The sequence below is a fragment of the Macrotis lagotis genome, chromosome 6 (assembly GCF_037893015.1).
Source record: "Macrotis lagotis isolate mMagLag1 chromosome 6, bilby.v1.9.chrom.fasta, whole genome shotgun sequence".
Lineage (NCBI taxonomy): Eukaryota > Metazoa > Chordata > Mammalia > Peramelemorphia > Peramelidae > Macrotis > Macrotis lagotis.
In genome coordinates this window covers 49,643,183-49,649,617 of record NC_133663.1, presented here as the reverse complement: position 1 = coordinate 49,649,617, position 6,435 = coordinate 49,643,183, and positions in this window count along the sequence as shown.

Here is a 6,435-nt window from a genome sequence, read left to right as displayed (position 1 = left end):
TCATTAATTAAAGGAACAATCAAGAAGATATTGGTACAAAATATAGAGACAAGAAAATTATTCCAAACACCAACTCATAAGAATGCAGACAAGATAAAAATGCCAAAAGGTTCTGTCTCTCATAAGAATGAACTGTGTACCTTTTCAGCTGTCAGTTCCTGGAAGAATTTCACTAACCTAACTGGTAGCCTTCTAAGACTTTTGGGGATTTGGAGAGGGAGAGGGGACACACGAAGGAAATTCTGAAATAATAAGGCCATGAGGTGAGAATGATAGAGCAGGAGAAAGAAATGAAAAAGAGTAAGATCAGTTGTTGAGAACAAGGCTTAATTAAAAACACTTTTCCATCTCTTAAGAAGCATGAAATGCTCATAGATGAAAGCAGAATGGCTTGTTTTATTAGTTGCCTAACCAATCAATACCATCCCCTCAGCAACAACTGTATAAACATGTAGCCTTCCAGTCAAAGCTTTGTGGAGCCACCTGCACTCTGATCTAAACTGAACCAAAGTGATATTTCAAACATTCTCATGAGAAATTTCCGACTTTCTCAGAATGTAACATTCCAGATTGCCCATCCGATTACAGGAATATATTCAAAGCAAGGACATTTTCTTATCTTAAAATTGGCAGCACATTTTTCAAGTCACAGCTGAAATCACATTTCCCCCCTTGATTTGAACATATATACTTTCAACTTGATACTGGTAATATTTCCAAAGGACATTTTCAAAAATTCTATTTTAGACCTTATAATTATTATTTCGTGTGTTGGGTTAGCTTATATTTATTGTTCTTTTGGATTTGCTTCCTCCCCTCCTTCTTCAGATGCAATAGGAACAGAGGTTTTTGTTGTCATACCAGATAGCAAACTGTAAGTAACTATTCTCTTCAAAATAGTTGATCTTATGATCAGCAATGTTGCTATATAGCAAATCATCTCTGATAGCAATTATTACTTAGGGATAAATAAGGACAAAAGAAGATCTGTGTGTTAATTACTCTAAATTTATATCTTTAATTATTGTATCCTCATTTATTAATTCAAAAAGAATTTACTATATTTTCCCATGCCCCAAGTACTCAAATGGGCACTGAAGATTAAAAAATTAACACAGTAAAATCTACCTTCACGGAGTTTACATACTGGTGGAAAAGGAAGGGCAACATGAACCCAGAAAAGTTAATTCAAAATACACACAAAGTAATTTTGGGATGGAGGAGGTATTTAATCACTGAACAGAAAAATTATGAGATATTATCTAAACTGGATCTTGAAGAAAACTTGAGATTCTGAGATGTGAAGGTGAGGAAAGAATGAATTCTTGGGTATGGGAGTGGGGAGACTGGATAAAATTACATAGAAGAGAAATATTTAGTATGAGAGACATTCAAGAGATCAATTGTTTTCTATATTTTGTTGTGCATAAAGGAGAGTAATGTACAGTTAGCCTAGAAAGGTGGGCTAGAGCCATATTGTGGAGGGATTTAAATGCCAAATGAAAGAAGGATTTTTTTAAATCTTAGAAGCAAGTGGGAAATCACTGGAGCCTCTTGAGTCAAAATGGATGAGTATTAAAGAAAAGTCATCAGATAAAATACTGATAATGTTGGTAAGAACTCTTTCAGTTGAAGGATTGTGAGGGATTTCCCTATGAATGAGAGAAAAGGAAGCAAAGACAAATAATATAGATGGCATATTCTAAGATCTCTGTGAAAGAGAGGAAAGGTTGAGACACTAGCTTGAGGAGTTTGAGACTGTAACATACAATGAAAAACATATATATTATTCATTTGGTATTATCACATTTACTATTGCTAACTCAGATGTTTTTACATCAGCCTTGAAAATGAAATTCTAGAAGTTGTCTTAAAGGATTAGAGATGATTGCTTAAAGAAGAAATATGACTGAGACTTGTGGTGCTTTAGAAGACTGGTTTCAGAATGTGAAAGATTTTGGCTCTAGTTCTAACTCCAACATCCATTGACTCTGTGACCCTGAGTAAGTCACTGCACTTCTCAGTCTCAGACATTTTTGTAAGATTCTAGATTTCAAAGAAAACCTCTGATGTCCCTTTGTAGTTCTATGATCCTAAACTACTGATCAGTTTTATAGGAGGAATTTCATCCCCTAGAGTTTCTACACTGAAGAAAACACAAATTGACATCTAGTTCCAGATTAGTGTCAATGAAAAGTCCTCTGAAGTAGTCATATTATTCAAAGTCATACAGGGTGGTTTTATTGGACTGGAACCAATGACCATAGTTTAAACAATTATACCTCAAATATAGCATGAATTTAACCAGTTCAAGGGACTAACTATACTATTTGGGTCATAGTTATAGTCTAAATAAAGATAGAAATATTGTTAAAAGCCAGTTGAAATTCTAATAACATTAATTTGGAAGTCTACCGTAGAAAAACATGAATGAACACATTTTAATCTTTATTAAAATGTGAAAAAATACAAACACATGGAGATGACAAAAATCCAGTATTTCTAAGCATACAAAAATCAGAAAGAGTACCTGAACCTTTATAAAATAAAATAAGTATATTTCAAGCATATAGTATGCCTATATATGCCACATAAGGGTCAAAGAATGAAAAAGGTCTATTGGAACAAAAAAAGATATTTATGTCAATCCTTTAAGTAATGACAAAGAAAGTAAGGTGACACCTAAAAGCTGAAGAATGGAAACAAATTATATTAATCAAAGAACATTATTGTGATATAAGTGATGATTTAAAAGATAGAGTCTGAGAAATCAGGGAAGATTTTCATGAACTGATCAGAATAAAGGGAGAAGAACCAAAATAAAAAGTATTCAGCAAAAATATTATAAGGACTAAAAAAAACCCTTTGAAAAAACATAATTCTGATCTGATTTCAGTGGTCCAGTAATTTATGCTAAAGATGATGAATTCAAGATGAGGCTTAGATTTTCCTCCAATGACAAGGCAGGAATTTATTTTATTTAAAAAAGCATTTTTAATGGGATGTTGTGGGTTAGAAAGAAAAAAAATTTGTTAATATTAATGAAGGGAATTCATTCCAATAACACCATTGGATTTTAGCAACTTTACAAAGCAAAAGTGAAAGTAATATTGTTAATTTAAAGATAAATTTCAGGTTCATCAGAAAAAGGGAGTGATTTATGGAATTGAATACCATTAAATATAACACTGATATAATTATTAAAAATATTGTGATGACTAGCATAAATTCATTTGGAAAAGTTGAGGCAGATGGAATAAAGCAATTAGAGTTTGAGAAGAAAGAGATCCTGTTTATATCCAGTTAGGTAAGCCAAGGAGCACAGATCTAAAATTTAAAGGATCCTAAAATGCCACCTAATAATACCCCCATCTGATGAAATTTAGGCCTTGAAAAATAAAGTGATTTAACCACAACCAGACAGGTAGATGATAATAATAATAATAATAATAATAATAATAATAATAATAATAATAATAATAATATCCTTGTTTTCTAATTTAATGAATGCTTTATTGTGCTACACGGGATGAGAGAGGCAGATTTTTTTTAAGAAAAGGAGATGATTCTTGGCTAGAATGGAGAGACCTCATTTCAAAACCTAGAAATAAGCCAGTGATAATGGAATAAATACTTCCACTTCCCCAATAGCTGGAGCCAGCTCATTCCTCAGTTGTTTCCCACATTTGAAGGGGGAGAGACGGAGGATCATCCCTTTTGATCCCTAAAAGGATGAAATCAAATTCACTCTCCAAGCCTGGTCTTACAAGAAAATGCAGCATGATTACTTTAGGGGCTGGTTGACAATGCCCCTCCCTTCGACAAATCTCTTCCCCTGCTTCTTGGGGCCTAGAATTCTTTTAACAGGAGAAAATGCTTGATGTTCCATGATTAGAGATAAAGGGCCGAAAATGCCAGAGACGGTTTGAGGCGAGGCTTTGATTGAAAGTCAAGCACAGTCAAATGTAATCAGGAAGCGTAAATGACTGTTCTAAGAGCTTTTCCCATTTTAACGGGTGAGGAGATTTAACAGCAAAGAGGCAGCGGGTGCGCACCTAAGGAGCAACTCTGGAAGGTCAGAAAAGCACAGAAAAGAAGGATGCTGAGGTCAGAGACAAACTTGGCAATAATACCAACAGTCCCCCATGTTCATCTTCAATAAGCAAATGAAAGATGCCTCATTTCCATGTTCACAGATTAGTAGCAATGCTTGTCTGTCGGTCTGTCGATCTGTTTATCTTTTTTTTCTTTCTATCATCTATCTTTTATCTTTTATCTTTTGATCTCTATCATCTATCTTTCTATCTTCTTTCTCTTTCTCTCTTTCTTTCTTTTCTATTTTTCCATCTATCTCTATTTGTGGTCCATCCATTCTATCTATCTGATTTATCCATTCACGTTTATTCATTTAACTAATTTATCCATTTATGTATTCATTTACTTATTCATATGCCTTTTTAATCTCTCCTATCTATCATCTATCATCTATGATCTATTTATTTAACTATCTATCTCTTACCCAAATTCATGAACTCCCTGAAATCTATCCATAGAGTCCTTTGGGATATGAACACTTACCTTAAGCAAATCCCAAATGAATATTCATTTAATTATCCTCATTTGTATATCTGTCCTGGCCATTTTCCAAATTGGCTAATTATGTTTCAACCTCCCTGTCCACAAAAAATTAAAAAAAAAAATAAAACCAAAACAACTGCGCCAAAATCCCTCAACACAAAACAAACACCTCCACCCTAAAACTTTCTTGATAATTTCTGCTAGAAAAGTTACACATACACACATGCGTGCACACACACACACACACACACACACACACACACACGCACATACACAAACACATACACTTTCCCTTATATAGGAACCCAGTTCCTCCACGCCTACTCTGGGTAAGTAAAGCAAAGGAACTCCCCCATTCTATTTATGAAATTGCATTCTTACACTAGTAAGAGGATTCTATTTTCCATTTACACATGTCTCTTAGGTTAGGTTTCCCAAATATTGCAGAGGATTATTTTTGTGACCTTCTGTTCATGCCAAGAACTAAAGTAATAGAAATCTTCAGGTACACTTTTTAACATGTTAAATCTTAGGCTAAACAAGTGGCAATACTCTACAGTTGTCACATGGACTATATAATGTCTTTTTTTTATTAATATTAGATTATGAGTCTTGGTAGTAACACAATTACAAAAGTAACCAAAAGTGCATAGTATATAGATATATGGGCTTAAGGTTAGCACAACCTGAGTTTGAATCCTGCCTCAGACACTTAATTCTTGGTATGCTGAGCAAGTTTCTTAATCTCTTAAATACAATTTCATTATGTATAAAATGGGAAAAATAATGGAACTTAACTCACAGATTTGTTATAAAGATCAAACAAGATGAGAAAACATTTAACACATTTAAACACTGCATAAAATGCTATTACTTTATTTGTTAACATTACTATAATAACAAAAACCATTATTACTATCCACATGCCTTAAACAAATATGAAAAAAATTGAAAGTCTAGATTCTAAAACAAAAGCAGGCCAGGATGAAAGGAAATTAGGCAGTGGATCTGCCATCTGCCTGAAATGAAGTCTTGTCTGTCTTGAATTTCTCTTCCCTTTGTGGAAGGAAATCTGTGTGTGGGGGTAAAATATGTTCTCTACTGTGTTGTGTTTGTGTTCTTTTGGCCTGATGGTATGGAAAACATTAGGAGAAGGAAGAGACTGTCGTGGCTTGCATAGTTGTTCAACGCAGCTGTATTTTCATATATTTTTATGTATTTTGAATTCTGGAAACTGTGAGATGTTGATAGATCTGTGTTCTCAAAATTCTTTGTACTCCTGTCAATATTTCAAGAAACAGAACATCAGCACCTCATCTTTATGGAACACCTGCCTATGTTTCATTTAATGTTCCCCCAAAGTTCCATTTAGGATGTTCCACTTAGGATGGTTGGACCTTCCTTTCTTGAAATTTCATGGATATCAAAGCCCTCATCAATTAAGTTACACAACCCATCACCTTTTCTAGTAAAACATTCTCTTAGCTCTATTTCTTTTTGAATAATTCTTCATTGATAATATCTTATGGGTTCTAAAAGCTTCTCTGAGAAAGTTTTAAATATTAAATATCAAAGCTTAATCTGCATTTTTTCAATCACTTTTTAAATATTGACAATCAATAAAACAACAAATCAAGCCCTAAATTGTAGCTGATTTCTGTGGTATGAAGGCTCTCACTGAACATTTAATGTTTGACTCTGGTGAACCATTCATCACTTCCCTCTTCCAACCTACTCATATCATCTTCTTCATCTTTATCATTATTATCACTATTATCATTATCATCATTACTGATTTTTACAAAATCTAAAACTTTGCCAATAGTGCATGCATTCATTTTTGTACTTAACTGTATA